Source organism: Cricetulus griseus, chromosome 5 (genome assembly GCF_003668045.3).
Source record: "Cricetulus griseus strain 17A/GY chromosome 5, alternate assembly CriGri-PICRH-1.0, whole genome shotgun sequence".
NCBI classification, from domain to species: domain Eukaryota; kingdom Metazoa; phylum Chordata; class Mammalia; order Rodentia; family Cricetidae; genus Cricetulus; species Cricetulus griseus.
In genome coordinates, this window is record NC_048598.1 from 29,902,795 (window position 1) to 29,927,926 (window position 25,132).

Consider the following 25,132-nt stretch of genomic DNA (forward strand, 5'->3'; position numbering starts at 1 on the left):
TAAAAACATAAACATATTCTCCACGTCAAAGGCTCAATGGCAAGCAGGAAAAAGTGTAAGCCTATTAGCTGACTGTAGGAGAGTGATCAGTGGGAGACTTTGTCCCATCACAAACAAACTTTCTTTGATTTTGAGATCTATGGCTTTAAAAAGAAATTGTTTTGAGAATTTAAGTAGGAGGTAAAGTGGTGGCATTGAGGCTGCAGCTCAGAATTTCCTTTCTCTTAAATTGTTGAAAAAATTCCTTTGACTCAGTACCTAGCCTAGCTTATCAGTCATTCTCTCTCTGAAAGAACAAATAAAGATGTAATTTTCACTAAAGTGAGGTTTGAACAGACCCTGCAAACAGTTTCCTTTTCTTTGAACATGTACAATGTTTCATGCTTCAGATTTAGACTTACCGCAGCATCCAGTTGAAGATGTTCACTGTTGGCTACTTTCTTCTGAACTAGATTCATGATCCCTAAAATTACTTATATATGTCCTTTGGAAGTAATATCAGAATAAAATTATACATTGTTCTAATTACGTTGGGAACACATTTATGATAATCTGTAAGGGGTGTTGTATGCACCAGCACACAGACTTAACACCCTGACTACACTCAGCAGAGTTATCAGATGGCCTTGCCTTTTAATTTTTAACTTAACTCATACAATTTAAAATTAACTACTACTACCATTCATCTTCTTAAAATTTGCCTTGAAAATGGCTTGTTAGGACTCCACCAAGTACATTCAGGGACTCCTGGGTTTACAAAGAAATTCTTATTTTTATGTTGAACTTAACGCCAGAGACACCCTTAGACCCTTTCTATCTTCAGACTAAAAATTGTCCCCTGGGAGAAAGTAAGTAAGGGGCCTATAGAGAAAGGTTATTCTCTTTGAAACAAAAAAAAGACATTTAATATGAAGAGGAAAATTTAAATATGCATTAAATAAAAGCAAGGTATGCAATTCAATCATTTCTAGAATAAATATACGCTTAAAATTAGAGAAATCTTATATATGGTCTAAGTGCTTGTTGTTTGCCCTCTTTAGCTAGGAAAGTATGTTTCCTAAAAAATTAAACTTTCATAAATTAACTAACAGTGTTTTCAGTTTTCTATGTAAAAGAAGTGAGGGATTTTTTTTTAAATCTCAACTCTTCTATTAAAAATAATTAAGATGGAATTCTTGAACTATCAATAGAAAAATGAAATAATTCCTTTTCCGTTTTTATCTTAGTGAAAAATTGCTGAGTCTCTCCTGCCATTTGTCTTAGTTAATTACCATAATACATCAGAGACCTTTCATGACTATACACCAGTATGGGGATGATCTGAAGGGAAATTTTGAAAAATAAAAAATTTTACAGGAAATTCAGAGGAACAACTATAATAAGATATTTTTCTAAATAGAATTTTTGTGTTCATCTTTGGATTATTGTTAAATGCGAAAGTTAGACAAGGATTCAGACATAAAGGACAAAAGAGACAATTTTCATTTTCACCAAAAGCTCAAAGAATAGGAGATATTTTCATGCCATAGAATATGTAATGAAGTTTTAAATTTTAAGGGTAGAAATAAATGAAAGGTGAGAGTTTATGCTAAGGCAGCAACACTTTTTTTTTTCCAGAACTTTCTTTAAGGGAGCCACCTCTGATGCTTAACACAAATCCCCCAGCTCACTACCAACCCAGACTCTCCTATTATTTTTCTCTTTCATTCAGCTCAAGAGAGTTCTCTTGCCTCCCACCACCCCACCCCAACCCCTCCTTCACCTCCAGGACAGCTGGAAACTGACCAAAGAAAACTTTTGCCTTCGTTTACAAATTCCTGTTTTATCAGTGTCTTTCTAGACAAAGTGTCTTATCATTTCAAAGGCCGGGACAAGTGAGAGCCTTGTAAAATATGGGCCAGAGGGCCCAGCTGACTAGCAAGTATCAACCATTCTTGGATTTTAAAAGAACAATTTGAATGTGTCTAGTTTACCATCTAAAGATAGAGCACTCTTCCCCTAGCCTCCTGAGTTGCTGACTCAGTAAGTTGTGGGTAGCACTCATCTCTGGCTAAGTCCATCCGCATTGTCTGGTAGCAAAAACTTTGCTGCCTCTTCTTTAATTGTTAGGTACTATTATTTCTGGTGTTTCTATTATATAAGTAAATACTTAGAAAAGCTCCCTGCTCATATAAGATTTTTGAAAATTACAAGTTTTTTTTTTCCTCTTTAGGACAAAATGCATTCATTCCTGGGATGTTAGAAGTTGCATATTTAGTGCTCATTCATACCCAAGTTTAAGTCTCTGAGTTACCAGTTTCAACCATGCAACACTAAGTCTCCTTCAGTTATTGTTAGTTGTCTGGAGTGAGGCATTTTTCATCTTTCATTTTCAAGTGGAAGACCTTTAAATTTAAACTTGAACAATCAATATTTAGACTTAAACATACACAAAGCCACTATTTACCATACAACATTGCTCTTTTGAAAGTTAAAATTTGTGGGTATCCATCTCACATACATCCCAGTGTCTCTCGCATGTTCACACAGATGACGGGATGGCTACCTAGTCCCCCAATCACAGACCAGGTGAGCGGTTCCCGAGGCCTTACCCGCTGGTCTTCCTCTAGCAGTCCTTTCCCCTGGCAGAGTCCCTGAGGGCTTCTTGGTCCCTAGTTTGCAAAACCTGTGAAGAGAAACACTGGATATGAGATTCAACAAAGGAGCACCCAGCCGTCCTCTCCTTGGAAACAGCACATTTCGTCCCCAGCCGTCCACGGCGTTGCTGGCCCTTGCCCAGTCTAACCAATGTGCAGACTACTGTACAACGGCATTGTCCTGAACAGGTAGTCTGAACACTGGGGCGACGGAGCAGGATCTCCAGAAGCTTCCATCGCTGTGTGAAAAATCCTGTCCTGGGCTGGGGAGAGCCTGTCTTCCTGCACCAGGGTTTATGCGGCTTCCCCCCTGAATTCTGTCTGCTGCATTGACTGAGACACACTCAAGGGCTGTGATTTCCAGTCTTGACGTGGCACATTTGCAGCAGACTAGGGAACTGGCAATGAATTTAGGACCAGGAAAAGGGGGAGGGCTGGGCTGGAGAGTCCATATATGGGATGATGTCACCCTGGGGAGGTTTGGGTATGCGCTGTGCCGCTGGAGAGACCGCTAGAATCGCCTGCTCTCAGACATGGGTCTGTGCATAAAATGGTACCAGATGTTTTCGTGTAATGTTAAGCAGTCATTTCATCTTCAGGCCAGATTTTTTTCCTCAACTGGGCAGGAAGTGGGCCCCAGTATGGAAAAGCTGTAAAAAAAAAAAATAGTCAAGATGTACAGTTCTGCTGTGGCCAACCGAAAGTGAGTTAAGAGTAGAAGTACAAATTTGCTGTCTGGTGCAGGCTGGAGAAGTAATTTGAAGATAGAGGGGAGATAAAACAGTAAACAGAAAGCTGAACACTGTTAGGCAGGCAAGTTTGGAGGCTTTCTTTAAACTTTTCTATGATAACTGTTTTCTTGTGTTTCACTCCTCTCGGTAAGGTCAGATAAGTTGGGGGTTTTCTCCCCCCTTTTTTTCCTCCTCCTCCTCCTCCTCCTCCTCCTCCTCCTCCTCCTCCTCTCCTCCTCCTCCTCCTCCTCCTCCTCCTCCTCCTCCTCCGGACCTGTCAGCAGCTTGCAGGCTGCTCTAGACTTGAACAGTAATTACAGCGACTTCCTGAAAGTGAAGCCCCCATGAAAAGTCTGGAGAAATGCTCTTTGTCATGGCCTCTCCATGAGTAATTAGTTCCACATGTGGCCTTCCTACTCCGCCTCAGCTATTTTGGCTGGCTCCGTGCATGCCGCTCTATAGCTTTTCCTAAGGAAACGTTAAACTTTGCATTTCAAGCCCCCACAGCCCTGTTCTAAAAAAAATTCCCCCTGGTAGAGCCACACTGCTTCGCACAGTATTGTTTTATCCTGCTGGTTCCTCTTGATTCTGTCTTGATACTTTTATTTTGTTTACATGGTATTCCGATGACGACTTTTATCTCTGGTTAAGTAAATCTATTGAAACTGGCCAAGCAAAGCTTGGGCCAGGTTGCTAGCTATCAGCTCACTGACATCTAGTTCTCCTTTGCAGTTGTCAACTGTTTCCAGTTATGTATGCTGCTGAATGTTGTGAATATGAAGTCTTCTATCTTTCCTTCCATTGCATTCTGGTTGATATTAGATTCTTGCCTCAAATAAGAGCTGTATCAATTGGCCTTGTAGAGATCACATTGTGGGGCATTTTCTAACTTTAATTCCATTAACTGGACGTTGAAATACAGCATTGTAAGAATGAGAGCCAAAACAACTCATTCGTACCTGCCTTCTGTGATACGTTTTAGAAGTAGAAAACTGTACTGGGCTGACTGTTTCAAAATGCTTTAAGGGAAAAGTGCCATAATGTATTCATTTTTTTTTCATGGCATGGTTTCTTTTAAGTTGACATACCACTAAGCGTTCAAAAGTGATTACAAGCCCTGGTTATCTTGTGAAGAAGATTAAGTAAGAGTATATTATCTAGAAGCTTATGATAGAACAAAGATATTTACACCAGGTGTGGATCCATAAGAAAAGTAATCAATGCAAACAAGTGGTATTACTTCCTAACAGTGTCCTCTTGCCTCTCTTCTTCTTCTGGGGGCTGATTTGAGAGCACTGAGGGGAGCCCAGGTCCCTCGGCTGCCTTATCCTTTATCGCTGCTGTATATTTACTGGAAATGATAGGAGTGCGACTAAGCTTGACCTAATGGTCTGACTGCAGGAGGATGCTCTATCCTTCTCAATGTGTCTGCCACACTAAGTCCTACAGTAGGCATGAGCTGGTGAGAAGTGGTCCACCGGGAACCCATCATAGCAAAGACCTTCTGCTCACTTCAGTTTCTGTCAATGGAACACAACTTGGAAATTTTTTGTGAAGGCAAATGAAAAGTGGTTCTGATCAGACTGCTCCATGATCTCATCTTGGTTCTCACAGCTAGCCCCTCTCAATGGTTCTACCTACACTAAATAAAGATTTTATGATGTTTCCATAGAGGGGCTTAGATTCATGCTGTACTCGAGGCTTTTTAAAGCCTCATAAATGATTTTCCCCAGCAATTCTCACAGACATGTTCCCCATCTCCTTGAGCTTCCAGATGATCAGTTGTCTGCGAGTTGTCTTTGCTGTAGATGGCCAAGGGGAACGCTCATGTGCTTGTCCAGTGTCATGGACTAGGCCTAGAAAGGGAAGAAGCTTGGGTGCTTCCTCCTTCTACCCTCATGTGTGTTAGCAATGAGTGGTGGTCATCTCCTTCCATCAGAAAAGGTTGGCACGCTCTTGTAGGAAGTCCTTAGCCTCGCTTTGGGATTGGCTCCAGGACTTTTTTGTGTCTGTGAAATTACCAGTTGAATACCTGAGACATATGGGGCCCTAGATGGCAAAGCAAGTCATTTATATTGGCCTTTGGCAGAACGTTTTGGCACGAGTCACTTAACTTGCTTATTTCAAAAACCATTTATCAGAGTGATTGGTTACCTCAGTAGGTCACTTTAAAGGACTATGGAATTTATGCCATTTAAAAATGTCATAGAAATGCCCCTTCAATTGGTTGACATTCCCAAGATTGGCAAATTTTAATAGCTTTTGAGATTCTTGTATTGAAAGTAGGACTGAGGGTTATGTCCCTTGTGTCCCTGTATTTGCAACAGAACAGAGTTACTAGTGTTCACAATTTTGTGTGTTTGTGTTATCTAGATATGCATGCCTCAACTATATATTGATATAGCTTAAATTATTTTATCAGAGAATCTGTATACAAGCTAGCAAAGGGGATTGAACCATCAGCCTCAGACATGTCAGGTAAATGCTCTACCATTGGACCACAGCTGTAAGTTCATGACAATTAGCTCTAACAGAGGCCTGTAAACAGAAGTTCATCATCCTCCCTTCACACCTCCTCACACTGTCTGCTTCCCACTGTGATTCCTTCCACTGTCTTTCCAGTGGCCACCTTCTATTTTCTATACAGGTTACAAAATCCTTTCCAATAACATGTATTAGTTGCTTACTGCAATCTTGAAGTGTATATATTACTATTCTATGATGATTCAATCAAGACTCAGGTAAGTAGATTATTTTATGATCACAGGAAATACTAGGGCAGAACTCAGATTTTTACCTCTTTACCCAAAAAGCTTATCTCACCAAATTTTTAGAACTTTTCTATTCCATGCTATTAAAATGTTACCTGTCTGCTACTCTGTCATAGATTTTTTACTTATTTGCTACTTCCTGCACTTCTTTCTCCCAAGACAGAATATGAGCTGGGTGAAGGTGGGAACATCATTTTTATGTTTGGCTTGACCAGCCCCATGCTGAGCTCTTCAGCAAAGTGTGCATAAGCAAGCCAAAGCTGTGGAGTACCAACATGGTTTCTCATCAAATCTCTGATAATGACATGAGACTTGAGATGATAACGTGAGACAAAGCATAGTACCAGTCTAGCATTTGTGTTTGTGTATGGACTGTAGCTATGAACCACATGACCCTGCTCTTTTCGGAATACATATGAACATGGGAACAACCATATTTCCTTGCTTATTTTTGGCCTTCTAATCTTCTAGTTTCTGGAAGCATCCTGTGCAGCCATCAGCCATACAATCTTGTGCTTAAAAGCAGGAGCGGACCAAGCTATGTTGTTCCCTTTTCAGTTTGTAGCTGAGATAAAAATCTAGTTGACCTCAGTTCATTGGAAATCAGGGAAGAGAGCCCCACTTAGCCTGCTTTATGTTGTGCAAATTAGCACTTTGGGGGAAGGGAGTTGGAGGCTCTACAGTCCTCTAATCTCTAGCATTTTGTATTTTGTTAGGGCCCAAAGGACATTTGTGGCAACCCTCATACTCTTCTTCCTTTGTCTGACTCCCAAACAAATGACTGCCCACTAATCACTGTCCCCAAGCACCTTTGCAGGCCGAGGAGCACATCAGTCTCTAAGAAAATACAGCATATTCAGGAGAGCTAAGCTTTTCCCTGTGTGACTGAAAACTAAGTGAAATCACAAGGGCTATACATCATAAACTTAATGCAGCAAAGTCTACAGTCTGACAAAAGACTGCGAGCTGATTTTTAAAGCATACATTCATGAATGCATGTTTTGTTTAGCCCGTTTCTAGAATTTCCATTGCTGGGTCTGTTTATTTAGAAATCAACCCCTAACCAAAAGCAGTATATATTTTATGAACATTCTTTCCTCAAATCAATTGAGAGAGATAATATTACATCTCTGAGCTCTGCTAACCACTGGCGTGCTCAGCAGCCATTTCTGTGTCCCAGTAACACAATACATCCGGCAGGCAAACCTGAAAAGACGGGCTGTCTGGAAACAGTCACACGAAGGTAAATGCTTCAGAATGCCAGTAAATTTGAAGCTTTGTCTTGAAAACCTGTTGCTGACCTTCTCAGGCAGATTTCAAATGAGAGTACACTAGGAATGCAATCTGCTGCCTGCTCCAAACCCTCAGAACTAAGGAGTAGCATATAAATGCTATGTGCTGTGAGGTTTCCTTGAATTCCCATGCCAAAATTAGGCTTCAGAATGAACACTGGCTTACTTGGACAAGAGAAATGTGGTGTCCTTGGGTCATGTATATTTTGAGAATATTGATCCCTGGTATTTTTTGGTACCAGTATTTTGTTTGTTTAAGGCTACTCATGCCTGATAACCTAAAGGGGAGGGATTCTTTTAATTAGTGTGTGTGTGTGTGTGTGTGTGTGTTGTGCACATTCAGTGTAAGGGTATACACTCTAACATATGCATGCAGAAGCTGAGGCAGGAATGTGGGTATCTCTCTGCATCATTGTCTTGAGATAGGATCTTTTATTGAGCTGAAGCTCCTCATCGCAGCCTGGCTGACTGGCCAGCCAGTGAATTCTCAGTGTCTGTCTTCCTATCTCTACCTCCCACTGCTGGAGTTCCAGACATGGCAGCCATTCCTAGCATTTTGCAGGGATATTGAAGTTTTTAACTCAGGTCTCCAGGCTTGCACAGCAAGTGCTCTTACCCACTGAACCATCTCCCCGATCTCCAGTGAGGAAAAAAAAAATCCATATATGTATCTCATAAACACTCTGGAGAACTCTTTCTCACCAGGGGTAAAGTCATTATCTGTTAATGGGAAGGCATGAGAAACAGACTGGCTACAAGGAAAAGAACGTGTGGATCCTGTTTTACCCAGGACTCTGGAAGTGTAGTGATTCTCTTAAGCAATGCCACATCTTTAAGTAATGGAAAGTTGTACAAGTGTGTTTATCATTTGCATGATACATAGTGTGTTGTCTTTAGGATTTATGATCTAACATATTCAAAATGGGAAACACAAACTGGATGCATTTCTAAAAGGATTTGAGCCAACATAAATCTATTTAGTTGCATACACTATAAATGCTTTACCTGGCTTCTTAATTCTGTCCAATCTCCAGAGAATTTATTTAAATTTCCATGTACTCATTAGTCCATATTAAGATATTTTTATATGCACCATAGTAAATTGCATAGCACACCCCTTAAAAATCACTTGGTATACAGACTGCATCATGTTGACAGATAATTTCTGTGTTCTAAATCTGTATTGGGCATGTGTCTTTAGAAACCATTAAGTTATTTGAATGTTAATCCACCAAAAATGGCTTCAGAATGCCCTATGGAGTCCCATCATGTTACTTCGCTGATGCTCAGGACTTCGGCCTGAAAGTAGACAGAAAGAAAGCACTCCATTTTCATATTTAGAGATTTATTTCATTTCTTTAATGCTTTGGTTTGTGAATTTATTTTAGGTCAGGCTCTTTCTGGTGTTTCCCACACACGGTGAAATTTAATCCAGTATCCTTGAGATGCAGGGTCTGCTATGGCTGCAGATAAGGGGTGGAGGCTTCAGGAAGTAGTGCAGGGGGAGGGTGCAGAGCGGGACTGTGTGGGCTCGAATCCCAGCTATGCTGTTGATCATGCCGCCTTGGCACATTGTTGAACTGTTGTGAGCTCTGGCCTCCTCAGATGTATGTGGTTCTACTGTTGTTCTTTCTTTGAGGAGAAATTGAATTAATGTGTGAGCAGAACTCAGATCAGGGTCCAGCCCCAAACCAGGCTTCATGCAAGTGGTCGTCTGCTGTTAGAGGCACCTACTTCATCCTATCACCAACCCAGAGGCAATTGTGAAGGTCTAGGGCAGCAATGGCTAGTATGGCTCTGAGAGAAACGTTCTTCCCCCCAGTATTTATAGTCTCAAAGGGTGAATATATCATCAGTGTATAAAGCAAGCCAAGACACAAGAAAGTGCTTCATTCTGAAAGAAAGATAACACTTATCTTAAAAATGCTGTATGAAGATTGGCTACAAAGATGATTTTTTGGAGAATCTTAAAAAAAAATAACAGCCTTCCTCCTGAGTTTTTATTCCCTTATGATATGTGTATGCATTTATATGTATATATATACACAGATACATGCATATATGTGTGCATGTATAGATACTATGTTAAAAATGCTTTGTGGAAATTGGCTCCAAAAATGATGTTTTGAAGAATCCTTAAAAAAAAGTAAACAGCCTTCCTCCTGAGTTTATATGCCTTTATGATATGTGTATGTATATGCATGTATGCATGTGTGTCTGTATGTATATACACTATGTATACATAGCATATATATGTAATAAATGTACAATCTAGTTACACATTATAAATGGGTATTAATCACATACCTTCATAAGATATGTATGTATTTGTATAACTGTCAGTTTATGTATGTGCATATTTATGTAGTTATATGTATATGATGTATGCTATTTGGGCACAGCAACATCTCTGTATGAAAACAATCAGTATCAAAATAAAGCCTTTTCTTTTCTTTTTCAGTAACTTTTCTTTTTTTCTTCTTCCTCTTCCTTTTTTTTGTTTTTGTTTTTGGTTGTTGTTTTCCAAGACAGAGTTTCTCTGTGTAGTCCTAGCTGCACCTAGAACTAGCTCAGTAGAGCAGGTCGACCTTGAACTCAAGAGATCTTGCCTGCCTCTGCCTCCCTAAAATGAGGTCTTTCGTGTCTGAGAGTATAATGCTTATAAGGGAAAAGCATGTACAGTGGTCTTAGATGCTAACTTCAGAGTCTGTGTTTCTTAGCCTCTTGCATTTGGTTGTGCTGGTCAGAGCTTTACTACAGGCAGGACTTGAAGGCTAACAACAGACACACAGATAAGAAGCAACGTTCTCATTTCGTAATAGTGTTTTAATTTTTCAGACAAAGTAGAATGCTGGCCTCAAACTCTGGTCCTCTGCTTCCCAGACACTGGGACCTCAGGCATGTACCTTGTGGCCTACACATGCAACAGTGTAAGCACATGGATTTCCACACCGTGGAGTTACAACCAAACACTGAACGTGTACACTTGCACTATTGGTTTTCTTTTGTTTGGTGAGCACTCACTTTGGTCCTTTGCCCTCGAATAGACTTTACTTCATTTCCTTTTGCACTTTAATTTTTGATGGAAGTGCTAACTTTGGCTTTCATTGACTGAATGGATCATGATTGCTTTGGAACACCAGCACACGTGTGTGTGTGTGTGTGTGTGTGTGTGTGTGTGTGTGTGTGTGTGTGTGTGCTTCCATCCTATGGCAGCTTGGGATTTCAACTTGCCTGGTCTGGCTTTTTAAAGAATGTTTGAAGTTATTATTGGGAAATTCATGGTTGTTATGAGTTTATTTTCAAGCTTTCTATGAAGATAAAGTAAGTGAATATAAGTGACAGAAGGTGCCTTTGATGTAGGGGGAACATTTTGTGGACTTTCCTCTCTCGTGGTTCCAGGCTGCAAAGTTTTAGCACAGAATTTCAATTGGTTGCTTCTTTTTTAAATGTTAGATCTGTTTTTTTTAAGTCTTCATCAAAGAATAAGAAAGCTAGTGGGAGCTGATTTCCCAGTAACTCTTGTCCCTTTTAATAAGTCCACCTCAATTCTGTTCCATGGGAGCCTCTGCTTTGTTACTAGCTGGCAGAGGCTATCCCACAGCATTAACACTGGTTAGCTTGAACCCCATTTGAACTAATATTGAGTCCAACTAGTTGATTATTGCTTGCATTGCTTTTATTTAGACTACATGTTGTAGCTGCAGATGAATTTCGAGGAAGGCTGCATTTGCTGCATTCCTTTGCTCTATCATTTTCAGTGCATTTGCTCTGTGTGTGAAAACACAACTGTTACACAATATATTCATTTTCCATTTAAAATTGCCACTCTCACAGTGCTCCTGTCTTGTCCCCTTCATGTTTAGGATGTGAGGGTTCCAATGAGTTTTCTCGTGTGTGCGAATGCTTAAGGAAATGGAGAATGAAGGCTGGGTTAAACACCATTTTAGCTGTGTAAAGTTTTCACACTATATTCTTACTTTGTACCATATTGTGAAATAGAAGGTTTAAATGAACATTCTCAGGGAAAACCCAGAGGCCAGATCAGTTAGTGCCTAGAGCAGCGATGGTTTACCATTTGTGTGTTCCTAGCTGCTTGGTTTTAAAAGTTCGTGTATGTTGAACAGCTCCTACTTCTTTGGGGTTGAACCAATTTCTTCCTTCCCTGAATTTAACTGAGAGATATGGACTGACAGAATGGATCAGTTTAAGTCAGCTCTGCCATTTTGTTATCTTTCAAGTCCAGGGGGGTCTGGAAGGCCTGACTATGGATAAAGGAACTCTGAGGTTTTAGAAAACACCCTGCAACAGCTCTCACAGTGGCTGCTCACTGAGCAGTCATGGCGGTGCTTTGGTGACAAGAGGCCTCTCATTAACTTTTGTGGAAGAGTAAACTTTTGTCTAAAGGCAATGATTGTGTCAATTTCCCACACTGCATACATTAGGTACTTCATGTCATTACTATAACCACATGCCTGGGAGAGCCGACTTAAAGGAGGGGTGGTTTAGTTCAGACACACTCCACTTTGACAGAGAAGGCATGACGACTTGCAGCCATAAGGGAAGGAGCATGAAGTGGCTGTTCATATCCCTACAGTCAACCAGAAAATAGACCTTGCCTAGAAGGCTACAAGTGGGGCTAGGCTGTAGGCCTCAGGATCTGCCCCTCCCACAGTGGTCTTCACCAACCAGCTAGGCCCTAGACTGCAAAGGTATTAAGGCAGCCCCAGCAGCTGGGACCTAGTGTTCAAACGCAGGAGCCTATGGGAGCCATTCAACAGTCAAGCTGTAGCTATGGTCAGTCATGTAATCAGAAGGCATTCAGTAGAACAAGTTACTGTTTGGTTCCTTTCTTTTCCTTTCTACTATTTTATCTTTTCTTCTCATCTTTCTAGTTTCATTTGATGCTTTCTGTAGTTTGTCTGTCTTCTCTCCAGCCCCTACTCACCCGGTTTCTTCTTTAAAACATTAAATGGACTTGTCAGTAAAAGTACATGTTAGACTGTCTAAGATTTTGTGTTTTGGGCTAAGTTTTTAGTCAGATAAATATAACACTTCCTATGCATTGTTTAAAAACAAATAACTCCCAAATGGTATTCAATTGTTTTTACTCCCTTATGGTCCTTACTGTAATTCCTCTATGTATCTCCCCCCACACACACACCACAGAGGAGGAAGAAGAGACAAAACACTAAATGTCTTTACAAAGGAGGAGAGAGAATGGTCGGGGTGTGTATAGTGACTATACTTTTTATTGTAAACCAGCCTTGTCATAGCTCCAAAGAACCTAACAGATATTTCCCAGCATTTCACTTAAACCTGACACCTCCCATTGTTTGTATTATTTAGAATTTTCTTAAACTGCTAAAAAAAAAAAAAAAAAGAACCTGTTCAGGCTTTTATATCTAATTTTTCCCATTTTATTTCATGTGCCCAGATGGCAGGGGTGGCTGCGATTCCTACATATGTTCCAAATGGTATCTCTGAATAAACACCTATTAGTTACTGTGAGATTTTCCTGCATGTGAAAATGCGCAGAAAAGAGATTTCGTAAGAATTAAGTGCTTTAAAAAAAATCACCATTTTAAATTACACGAGGATACCATCTTTTCTTGTCTTTTCCCTTATGAAGGACCTCACAACTGCAAAGTAGCAGTGTCGCAGCAGGCAGTTTGTAGTGCAGTGGGGAGTGTGCTGAGATTGGCCACGGAATGCCGTGGATGCCATCTTCCTTACAAAGCACTCCAGGAGGAATGTTTTTAGATGAATGTCTGCTGGGAATCGGACGCCAGGAGAAATGTGGAAACCACACGAAGTTCGCTGCGTAGAGAAATCTGGTTCCCATTTCTGCATGGCGTTTTGTACTCGCAGGAAGAAGATAAACAAGCTGTTTAAAGCCAAAGGGAATGGCTAGGGGATTAAATGTTAAAATCCTATATCGTAAACGTATTTCGGAGTTTGGGAGACTTAATCCATCACATAGGATCCTGTAAGAAGTGGGAGAGCATGCTGAGTCGTCTTCTCGGCTTAGGTATCTCCGCGGAACAATGAGTCATGTTGCTTCCTGTTGATGTGCGGTCATGCAGCTTAACTTTTGCTTCTGCTGACATTAGAACTGAAGACAAAGGTCTGCTTCCAGGCTGTGGTAGGCACACACTGTTTTCAGAAGAAGGAAGCAAGAAAATATGTTTTGTTTTGTTGTTGTTGCTGCTGCTGCTTTTGGTTACTTTTAGACCATCCCTTCTAGGGATAGGGAAAAAAATTAGTCTAGTATTTTAAAATAGCTATTTAAAACTTTGTATATGAAAACGTCATATGGGTGGAGCAGGTTGGAGGAAAATGCTTGAACTGTTTTGATTTTCAGAAAACTATTCTGAAAGGTTGTGTTTTTTTTCTTTCCCTTTTAAGTTTACCCCTTAATGACTCTTTTGCAGTTTAAATATATTATGAATCTGATGGTTGACATTTGAAGTAGAGTAAGCCCAAATAAGATAAAATGTATTGTGAGCAATAAAAATTTTAGCATTTGAAGCTTGAAGACTATTCAGTCAATTGAGGATTTTTTGTTTGTTTGTTTTTAAATAAACAGGATTGGGTCATCGAGGCCCGTGCTAGGATTGATGGGCATGTGTTTCTGAATTCAGGAGGCCTTGTGCTTTGAGAAAGCCATCAAGATGAAGCAGATTGTAAAATTAAGTTGATTACATACTTAAGTAGATTTAAGCTTTCCATCCATAAATTGATTTTCTGTCCCACTTTATGGTAGAGAAAAGAGGTTGAGTTAATTAAGGTTTATTTCATGCATTCCTATTTAGCATTTTTTCAACTATTTTAACTTTTAATCTGAAAACTCTGAACTGGCTACACTTAATAATACACCATTTGTCCAAGCCTAGATTCATAATCCAGGGGCCTAATATTCTTAGACAATGCCATTTTTCTTAGGATACAAACAATGCACCTCTAGTTATTTATTCTTTTATTCATTCCCCCATTTGCTGACACCATAAACATTAAATACACCAGGAATACCCTGTGAAGGATACACAAAGCTAAGCACAACCCTGTCTGCAGAGAGTTTGATGGAGGTGGCTTATAGGCAAGCAAGTTGTTAGGAAGAAAGACAATGATGTTAATTGATCTTTTGGGTAAAAAGGATTTTATACAAATGTTCATGTTTCTCTAAAAGTATTCTTTTATTCATTTAAACAGAGCTAGCCAGTTTCTGTAGTTGTTGTATTGTGGTCCTATGTGATTGTCGACTTCAGACCGCGGAGTTAAGCTGTCAAAAAGCTATCCTTCGAGCCAGGAAGGCCCTGCCTGTGCTGAGCAACCTTCCCCAGCTTTGCTGTGTTACCTGGGGAGTCTTGCTTGACATCTCTAACTTTTTATCTTAAAGAGGAGGGCAATAAGAGCTTTCACTTCATTGAATGGCTATGTTGATGATGGTTTTGGTTACTTTTAGACCATCCCTTCCAGGGATAGGGAAAAAAAACAACAGTATTTTAGATTACTCTATCAAGACTTTCAGTGTGGTCCTGGCACATATTAAACATTAATAAATGTTAGCTTCAGGAATGGTTTTCAAGAGATTTGATGACCAGAATAGCGGGGAACCAATATAGATTGCTGTTGATTCTGAAAAACCTTTGGCCACCAGTGTGTATGGTGTGGCCATCAGTCCAGTGTACCTCCATCGTTGTTACTCTTGCCACAGACAACCTGGGACCCACATCTAGCCCCATCCTATGGTGTGCAACTTCAGCCAGTCTGCCTCATGGAACATGGGCTTTTCGACACTCAAAATTCCCTTTAATTTTACCCAGTTGGTTTTAGTAGACTCAGTTTAGTGTTCTAGATAGTTAAGAATGGTTTTATTGGCTAATAACAGCTAGGAAGACACTAACGCCGAGATTTCGGTTTTCTGTTTATTTCCCCCAGTGTTGGTTAATAACTGTTATAATGTAGTCTTTTTTTCTCTTTTACTTCTTACACTTGCTCTTCCATTCTCCCTTTCCCTTCTTCCTCTTCTTTCTGTGTCCCCTCCCCTCTCCCCCTCCTCCTCCTCACCACACTCTCTCCCTCCTCTTTTTCTCTATGCCATCCACCTTTTCTTTCTTCTGATAAGAGGATAGCATCTAAAGCTAATTGCCTCAAACTACTTTGTAAAGGTTGTACACTATTAATTCGTTCTGTGAACCAACTAGACAGGAATTCGTGGTGAGGACAAGGGGAGATGCAGAGGATACCGTGCCTTGTAGCCAGAAGACTTGGTTCCCAGTAGTGACACTGATAAGCTGTGCTTATCATAACTGTGCTTCATTTACTCAATGTCTCCTTCATAAAATCGTAACCATAACATTCCTCTCAGTAATAGCAGTGTTTGAACAAATGGTTAAACAGTTGACACATAGGACCAAAGCAAGGTTATTAGGATACTAGGAAAAACTTTCAAGGGAGGAAGCAGAGGAGCGTTGAGCAGCGCCAAGGGTATATGCTGTGTGGAAGGCAAGGCTTTGTATGTCACACGGAACGGGGCTCTGAGACTTATCTACACAGCACGGCTTTCCTGTGTGTGCTCTGTCTGTTACATATAGTTCTACATACAGTTTCATGGGTCATTAATTTCTTAAATTTCCACCCAAGGGAGAGATTTGGGGGATTATAATGAGCCATAGGTTCCCTTTGGTCACTCTGGGGTCTTTGTACTTGTGTCAGTAGCTAGCTCTAGTGAGCCTTGGCTGGGGGTTTTCTAGCCATCCTCCTTGTCAAACATTGTATGAATAAAGCTACCAGCCATGTAGTCCTAGCAGGATATCTTTATGTTTGTGATCAAACTTCACACATAAGTACCATCCTTAATAGTGACAAATAACTTACACAAATACTATTAATACATAGCTTATATATATATATTTGTATTTTATTTAGTTATTTTACATAAATTACTTTTTATATAGCTATATAGATGAATTTATATATTTATATTATATGTGTGTATTTTTCTATAAATACATAAAATAAACTTAGACATGCTATAAAGCAGGAGAATAAATGAGTCAAGCTATCTATGTGATCACACATACCATTCAGGAACTTAACCTTTGCAACTTGGGACTCATCAGCACCATCTTGCCTCTAACTATCTATTCAGTGCCACACTATTCAAAACAGTGATGGGGCCATTTGTGGAAAAGAACCACCATGCCCTGCCAATCTGTGTAGATCTGTTCCCTTTGAATGTCTGCATTGGCTCACACTGTTTTCACCACACACTCTTTTAAAGAAGTGCTTTCAGTTAGAAATCAGTTTGCACTCTGGAGGCAGCGGCAAGTTAATCTCTGTGAGTTTGGGGCCAGCCAAGGCTGTTAACCCTGTCTTGGAAAACAAAAAACAAAAAAAGGAAAAAATCAGTTTGCAACACAAAATAATGTTTCCCATTGTTTCTTGTACAGTAAGTTCTCACAGAGACTTGTTATCTAAGATTTACCCAGCAAATATATCCTGATCAATATAGAACTGAACTCATATTTCACATGGATTGGTCCAACTTAGGAATTTAACGTATGTGAGTCTGGGGAGATGACTCGGTAAGGGTGCTTGCTCTACAAGCATAAGAACTTGGGTTCAGATCCCCAGCACTCTTGTTAAAGAGCTGGTCATGACTGCATGCGACTATAATATCAGCATTGGAAGGTAGAAGTAGGTGGGTCCCATGGGCTCACTGGCCAGCCAGCTTAGACTTCCTTGGTAAGCTCAGTGAGAGACTCTGTTGCAAGATATAAGGTAGGGAATGATAGAAGGCTCCTGCTATGCTGTTCTGACTTCCATATGCATGGACACACCCTCTTCACACACACACACACATGTTCATATGCCATACACATAAACCACGACACACACACACATACACACACACACACACACACACACACACACACACACACTGGCATATATGTGTACATGTTTCTCTGTGCTGCTAAGTGAATGAGATTCAGTGTTAAGTTGACTGTCATGAGATCCATTTTAAGAAATAAATGACATGATCATCATGCTGCAGGGTAGAATCTTAGGAAACATTTTGTTCTGATCCTGGCCTCACTATTATTTTATAGCATGAATTTGACAATGCACGTGTTACTTCTGTTGCTGGTTTTTCTGTGTATGTCCAGGAAATAGGTGCAGCATACCAGCTAGTGCCTAATGGATTTTCACTAAAGTACCGTGCAAAGTTATTAATCCATTTTGTGCTGTGAAGTGTGAATTACTTAAAACATCCTAACAAGTAGCCTACTAATAGGCAAGGCACTCAAAACAATGTGATTGACTTGGGAACTGGCTTGCCTATTTTTTTCTGCACTCAGTTTGATGATTTGCTTCAGGATCAGTTTTCTAGTCTTTGCCTGACTAATGAGACAGTGACACCAACCTCCTGCATCATGATCCAGATACACCTGCTATCATCTTTCAAATAAGTAGAATACAGTTCAGGACCAGAAGGAAGGCACAAAGCAAAAAAAAAAAAAAAAAAAAAAAAAAAGCAAGACCTGAGTGCCCACTCCTCACCTTAACTTCAGCATTGTGCTGACCCACACCTCCCCTGGCATGAACTGGTGGCTTCTTTGCCAGCACCTAACATGGAACAAAAACCAGTGAGCAAATAAACAAGAACAAACTACAACATTATAGAATTTTAAGGATCTTTTTGAAAGTTCATCACAATAGGTCTAAAGTCTATGAACCATAACAATGGTCAGTCTGCTAATATATCCCCAGTGATACAATAGTGGTTGTATTGTCTTGGAGGTAACCAACAGCTAACTAACTGTATATAAGATCCACTGAATCAGAGGGATTCATGCCTGGCATTGTAAACCTAGTCAACTATTTGTGGCCGGAGAAGTCATAAACCCTAGAGAAGAACTTACTGCTATTTTCCTAAACCGTTATTCTAAACCTGTACCCTCAAACACTATAATTCCTAACTGTATTTCTGTGCACATATATGCAGCAAGAAGAGGCCATGAATATAAGAGGGAGTAGAGGACACAGAGAAGATGGGAAGGGCAGAGGAAGGGGTGGGGATGATGTCAATACAGTACTCTTAGGAAATTCTCAAAAAATAAAGAAATTATGTAATTGGGATACAGATAAATGTATAGAGTATTTCTAGAATAAGGTGAAGATACGATATAATAAAATTAAGAGTAATGGTTCCTCTCTGCATGGCATTGGCTAAATTTAATGAGCGATGACCCCATTTCTGCATCCACATTTTACGAGAGATATGAAATTGGAAAAGGGTATCACAAATGAGCCATAAGATGACTCCGAATCCAGAGTCTGGTGGTGTGTGTGGCAGTACCAAGGTAGGTTGAAAAAGAAGGTGCTGTTTTGACTGGGAAGGAAACTTAATATTGACCTAACTGTCATTAATGGCATTAGATTTCTTGGCACAATTTATCTTCTGAAGGAGAGCACAAAAAGTGAACTTATGTCAACTTCTATCAAAGAATGAGCAAAAGGAAGAATGCCTTGGGATCCATTGCTGCTATGCTCCAGGAGCTCTCCTCCCTCCAGTTGTAGACTTGTACTGATTATCTTTGAAAAAAAATGAGATTTGCCCTTCAGGCTTGGGTGATGTATTATCTTATTTTTAAATGCGTGATTCCTCAAGGCCACAGTTTAGGTAAAGCATATTTACAGGGGAATTGTGAAATTCATCTGTCATTTTGTTAAATCTCATAGCTTTGTGTACTTCACAACATTTCCACAAGTATACACTAGGCATGGGACCTCTGTTGGCAAATGTTTTAGAGTGGTGGGAAACATGGCAGTCTGTGCTATTGTTGTCATTGAAAAACAGAGCGTAATGTTCTGCCTAACCTCTGTTTGTGATTACTTTTATGGAGTTTACCAAAATGAAAGTACTTCAAACCTAGTATAATGTAATGGCATAGCTTTTATTTCGATTATCCACTTTAAGATTTTCCTTAAAGAATTCATTATGTACAAAGTCAAAAAAACATTCCACATAATTTTTGGTTAAATAATACTCACAAGGGCTGCCTTCCAAACATTTGGCAATAAATCCCGACTTCTTGATTAATGTTAGGTAGCTTCATGTAAGATGTTGTCATGGTGATGCTTGCTCAGAAACAAACACACAAAGCATACTTTACATGAAGAGAGCGATGGCTTCCTCATGTGTTTCTGCAGCTTTAAAAATATTAATTAGAGGTGATAAAGATGGGTTTTCATTGAGTACCTTTTTGTTTCCTGAATTTTAAAGTGAGAATAGATTGCTCATTTTAAAATATTAATAAATATCATATTAAGATTTTTAATTACTCATTTTGTCTTATAAACAAAATTACCTTGTAAATCCTTTTTAAAAAGAACTGGAATAAAACTCAGATTTCCCAGAATAATTTTCCCCAATAGGTTTGAGTTGTGCTCAATTCATTATGTGAGTGTTTTATACTTCTTGTTTGTCCAAGGTTTCACACAAAGTGACTTCAATAATGCATACAGGAATATTCTTAATTATTTTGAAATATTTAATCAGTATAGGCACCTATATGCATTTCAAGTCCCTTATATACCTACTTTTTGGTAGAAGTCTACCTATGTATGAAAGTAGGTGTCTTTGAAACCCCTCTGTTTTATGAATTTTATCTGTCTTGGCAAAAATTAGATTAATATATGACATGTAATCTGATGTCTGGATACACACGTGGAACAAGGTATCCATCGCTTCACATAGCTGCCTTTCTTTGCCTAAAATTGCCTGGTCCAGTTCTTTCTCAGCAGCCATTATTTGCCTGTAGCTCTTCATCTAGAGGTATTGAATCCCAATAGGTCAGTCCTAAGCACATACACATATGTATAACACTAAGGGAACTCAGCAGATTTATAAATGTATAAATCTATGTCTGTGTATAACAACACTAAAAAATAAGAAGCCATAAATTTGAAAGAGAGTGAGAGAGAAACTTAGGAGGGGTTAGAGGGAGGACGGGGGAGAAATGATGTAATTACAGTATTCAAATTAATATGCATATATAATTAAAATAAAATGAAACTGTGTAGCCACTATAATATAACTTCAAAGAAGGACCCTCCATCTCCCCAGTAACAAACATGTGTATATATGTGTATGTTTGAAAACCCATGAAGGCAATTGAATAAAGGAAAAAAAGCATACTTTGCATTCCTTCAGCCAATTTCAAATATATGATACAGTATCCATTATAATCATGATCTTCACATTTGCTCTTCAGAATTTATTTTGTCTTAGAAGTTTAAGCCCTTTGACCAATATCTGTCCATTTTCCCCCATCTCCTCCTCCCTCAGAGACAACGCCTTATCTCTATTTCCGTGTGTTCAGCCTTTTGGGGTGCCACATGTAAGATCATACACCATTTGTCACTCTGCCTCTGGCCTGTTTTTACCTAGCATGATGCCATCAGGGTTCTTCTGTTCTTCTTAAATGACATGATTGCCTCCATTTTTTTAAGGTTTCATAACACTCTATTAGAAGTGATTTCTCCCACATTCTTTGTCTGTTCATCCCTAACAGACATTTGTGTTTTTTTCCCTTTCTGGGCTATTGCAAAGACAACAAACACAGGTCTGAGACCTTATGGCGATTCTGAGCTTTTCTAGAAAAGCAAAGAGGAATTCATCTTCTGTAATGCTAACACCCTGAGGAGTTTATAAACACTAACTGCATATTACTCAAGGGTCCAGAGTCTGGAGAAGTTCAAGCATGGGGTCTTCTCACAGCACCATGGCATGAGGAGGTAAGAGGAATGGAAATTACAAGGGGAAAAAGGACGAACAGGGAGAAAGGGCCAGTTCATCCTTTATCAGGAACGTACCTTCTGCCTGCTAACCTACTCCTGAGCAACAGTGCTCAACTTTAATTAGCCCCTGAGTTCCTCTTGTGATTATAGAAGTCAAGACAAAGAGAAAAGCACTGGTCCAGTTCTTTCTCCACCACGGTGGACCAGGATAATGAAGGGCTGCTGGTGGCACTCTGTGTGTTGAGGGGTGTCTTGGTGTTCTGGTGTTGTTATTTGGTATTACAGCTAGGTGACCAGAAATACCCAAGTCTCCTCATGACCACTCACTTTCATCACCCCTTTGATGGTTTCTGATTTAGGAATTATGTCAAAGAAAAGCAAAATAATACCTCACTGTTTTCTGAGGATTTGGTCCTGCACCTTCATACAAAGAAGCTCGACTGGCTGGGATAGACCACCTACCTACATGGCAGGTTCTGATGCCTTAGGTCTTTTCTGGGCTGGTGTGTTACCTGAGCACTTGTGCCTTGGCATACTTCAGCTACATGTTAGAAAGAAGCAGGAAAGGAATGTGTTTGGTCTTAGGGGTCATGAACCTTGACCCTAAAGGTATAACCCAGAGGAGATGTTCATTCTAGAAAACTGGTCTTTTCTTGTTAATCCCTTTGGTAGTAGTGATGCAATCTACTGAGACATAGTCACTTTCCTACAGGGGAAAAGTACAGACTCACTTTGTGAGGAACGCAGGGGATGGCCTAGTCCCCCCCCCCCCCCCCCCACACACACACACTCAGGGCAATAGCTTGGTGACCCTGGGACCTTCAGAAGTAGATGAGCTGCTGCAGCCTTGCTAGGCTCTTGTTTGAAAGCCTGAAGTACAAACCCATCACACTTGTCCAAATGTCACACGGATCATTGTCCCGAGGCTGAGTACTTGGCACAAAGGCAACACTGTCATTTTAGCCAAGTTTACAAGATTTTCCCCAGATCTAGTTTCGGTAATTGTCCACTTTAAGTCTATCTATAGAAACAATCTGAGTGAATTTGGTTAAAGTATGTATGTGTTACAGACTCAAATCTTCTTTAACTCGATTAATCTTTCAAAAATACAGCTTTATGGGGTAATGGGTGAACAGAAATTCTCTGTATTGTTTTCCTAATGCTTCAGTAAAGCTTGGATATGTTTTTGTTTGTTTTTTTAAAGTGGGAAATGGAGCTAGGGAAATGGCTCAGTGGGTAAGAGCTCTTGCTATGTAAGCATGAAGACTTGAGTTCGAATCTCAGACACCCATGACAAGGCTGCACATGCTGTAAGCTTAGTATTCAGCCAGAGACAAGGAAAGACTTCCTTGGCTAGCAAGCCTAGCTGAAACCACAAACTTTTGGCTCAGTGAGAGACCCTGTCTCAAGGCAACAAATCAGAGAGCTACAGAGGAAGATAGCCAGCATCCTACTCTGGCCTACACACACACACACACACACACACACACACACACACACACACACACACACACACGTATACACCTACACACTCGTATTCACAAAGTGGGAAAGGGGAATAATGATATTCTTACATATCTAATACACACACAAATACAACCTTTATATTACCACATGACCCTGCAACTTTTACTGACTTGCTATAATTTATAAAATACAGTTTGAATTCATTAACTTTAAATTTAAAAATCTCCCAAGTAGAGACCTAGCCTACCTTTCCAGTGGTGTAGGTTACCATTGCCTTGCCCCAAGTGTCCAGCTTGCCTGTCTCCCTGCCAGCCTACAAAGGGATGTCCAAGTATAGGCCAAGTAGTATTCCACTCTTCTGTATTCTTAAAGCAAACATAAAGCCTTCATGTATATCATACTTTAGTGAACATAATATTCTTAGAGCCAGTGCCACACATAAGCCTTGCTGAAGGATCTTAATTGGAACCCCTTACTTTCTTAGCGTACAAAAGAAAGTCATTGTGACATTTTTACATATATATAATTGTGCCTTGCTCTTGCTTCCCTAAATACCCTCCTGATTCCTCCTCCCCACCCCACCCCTGGTCCCCTTCCTCCCCCAAATAGTCCCTTTTCTGTTTCTTGATATTCTGCTCATCAGAGAAAGTTCATGATACTTCCCATTGCCTTCTCTTGTTCTCTTCCCCGCCTCCTAGACCTCTCCCTCATCTACTATTGACGTGTTATTTATGTGCATGCATAGTTCTGCTTATTAAATAATTATATTTGTCTGGAGCTGCCTTATCTCACTTAATATAACAATATCTAGTTCCATCGATTCTCCTGAAAAAAAAAAACATAATTTTGTTCTTCTGTATGGATAAATATAATTCCTTTGTGTGTTTGTGCCATGTTGTCTTTGTCTCTTCATCTATTGACTTGGTGTTTGTAACCTTTCTTACTTTGAGAATCTTTGAGCTGCTCAAGGTTAAGAAAGTGTATATTGTTTGAATTTTTCACATTGTTTAAAGTATTTCTTGGTTCCACAAAGTTTCATCAGTTACACTTTCTACGCCAGACACTGTGCTAAGAGCTTGGAATATGAAGAATAGTGCAAAGGTTGCTATAATAAAAGATTTCTTCTTATTTTTATCTATGTGGACATATGTGTATCTGTGGGAGTGTATGTCATGTATGTGCCACAGGTGTACAGGTGCCCACAGAGACAAGAAAAGGGTGTGGAACACCTGGAGCTGGATGGTTATTAGCTGCTGAAAGTGGGTGCTGGGAACTGGCTCAGGACCTATGGGAGAGCAGGAATTGACTGTGATAAGCGGGTTCTCCAGTCCCAAACAATGGTGACGTAAGGAGGACTGCCTTGTTTCCCTCCGGGCATCTTTGACTTTTCCTGGTTCCACTGCATCCTGTCCTTTTTCCTCTTACTTAGAGACAGCATGCATTGTTGGGTAAATGTCTGTGTCCTCTAGACTACAGAGTCTTTGGAGACTGACACTTGTTCTTTTCTCTTTGTATTCCCATGACTTAGAATAGAACATGCAGGGATGCAACATGTATGTGGGTTATATGCGGGTTGAATGAATCAAATGTTTAAAAAAATAAAATAAAACTAAGCTGCAGGTGAAAGGCTGTTGTTACCGGTGGAACTCCTTATGGCTGAGGCCGCCAACTAAAGGGCTTATTAACTTTTAAGCAAAGTGCTTGCATATCACTTCTGGTGATTTCATAGTCTTTCTCCTGCTTTAATCAGTGTGTTTTCAAATCACTGAAGTGTCTCCTGACGCAAGATGCACTTACACTTCACTCTGATTATATGTGCCATGTGGCAATCACCAGTGTAGCTTCCACATGGGTTTTGAACTCCAGGAACAAAGCTGTCCTGCCAGCTCTCTTATTCCCCAGCAGTAAGTATGGAGGCACAGATGAGTTAGAATGGAGCCCCTTGAAGGCAAGGATCCATTTTTGACTACCAAATATCCAAGCACAGGCAAGACACCTACAAAACTCTTATGTGTCTAATAAGCATCTATGGAGCTAAAAATAATTAGTTTTTTTTTCATTCCCAGCATCTCTCCCCTCGTGCTCACTGCAGTATCCTACAGTTTTATCAGAGATGATACAAAATAGACCTTCCTGCTTTGTATTGTCAGTTGCCTTTTTTTTTTCTCTCTAAAGTTCTGAAATGGTGAAAAGGGGAGCCCAAGGTTAAAAGGGACAGCAAAGACTTACACTGCCCCCAAATCAGTTCTCACTCAGGTCTATGCAAATGAGAAAAGACTTTAAAACATAACAACAAGGAAACTTCATGATTATTTTTTTTATTACATAACTGGGGTCTTCACTTCATTACTTGAAACAAACAGCTCTGTATGTTTGCCTCCAGAGAACTGATCAAAACCAGTGTATTGAAAAATCGAAATCCAGCT

At 39.9% G+C, this 25,132-nt stretch overlaps 1 protein-coding gene and 1 non-coding gene across 5 annotated transcripts in view; one reads left to right on the forward strand and one right to left on the reverse strand.

Moving 5' to 3' along the window:
- Dnm3 (dynamin 3) overlaps positions 1-25,132 on the forward strand; it is a 473,687-nt gene that overhangs the window by 253,628 nt on the left and 194,927 nt on the right. The window lies entirely within an intron of this gene.
- Positions 2,763-2,872, reverse strand: Mir199a-2 (microRNA mir-199a-2). The gene has a single exon (NR_162755.1). It is a non-coding gene; the product is annotated as a microRNA mir-199a-2 (primary transcript).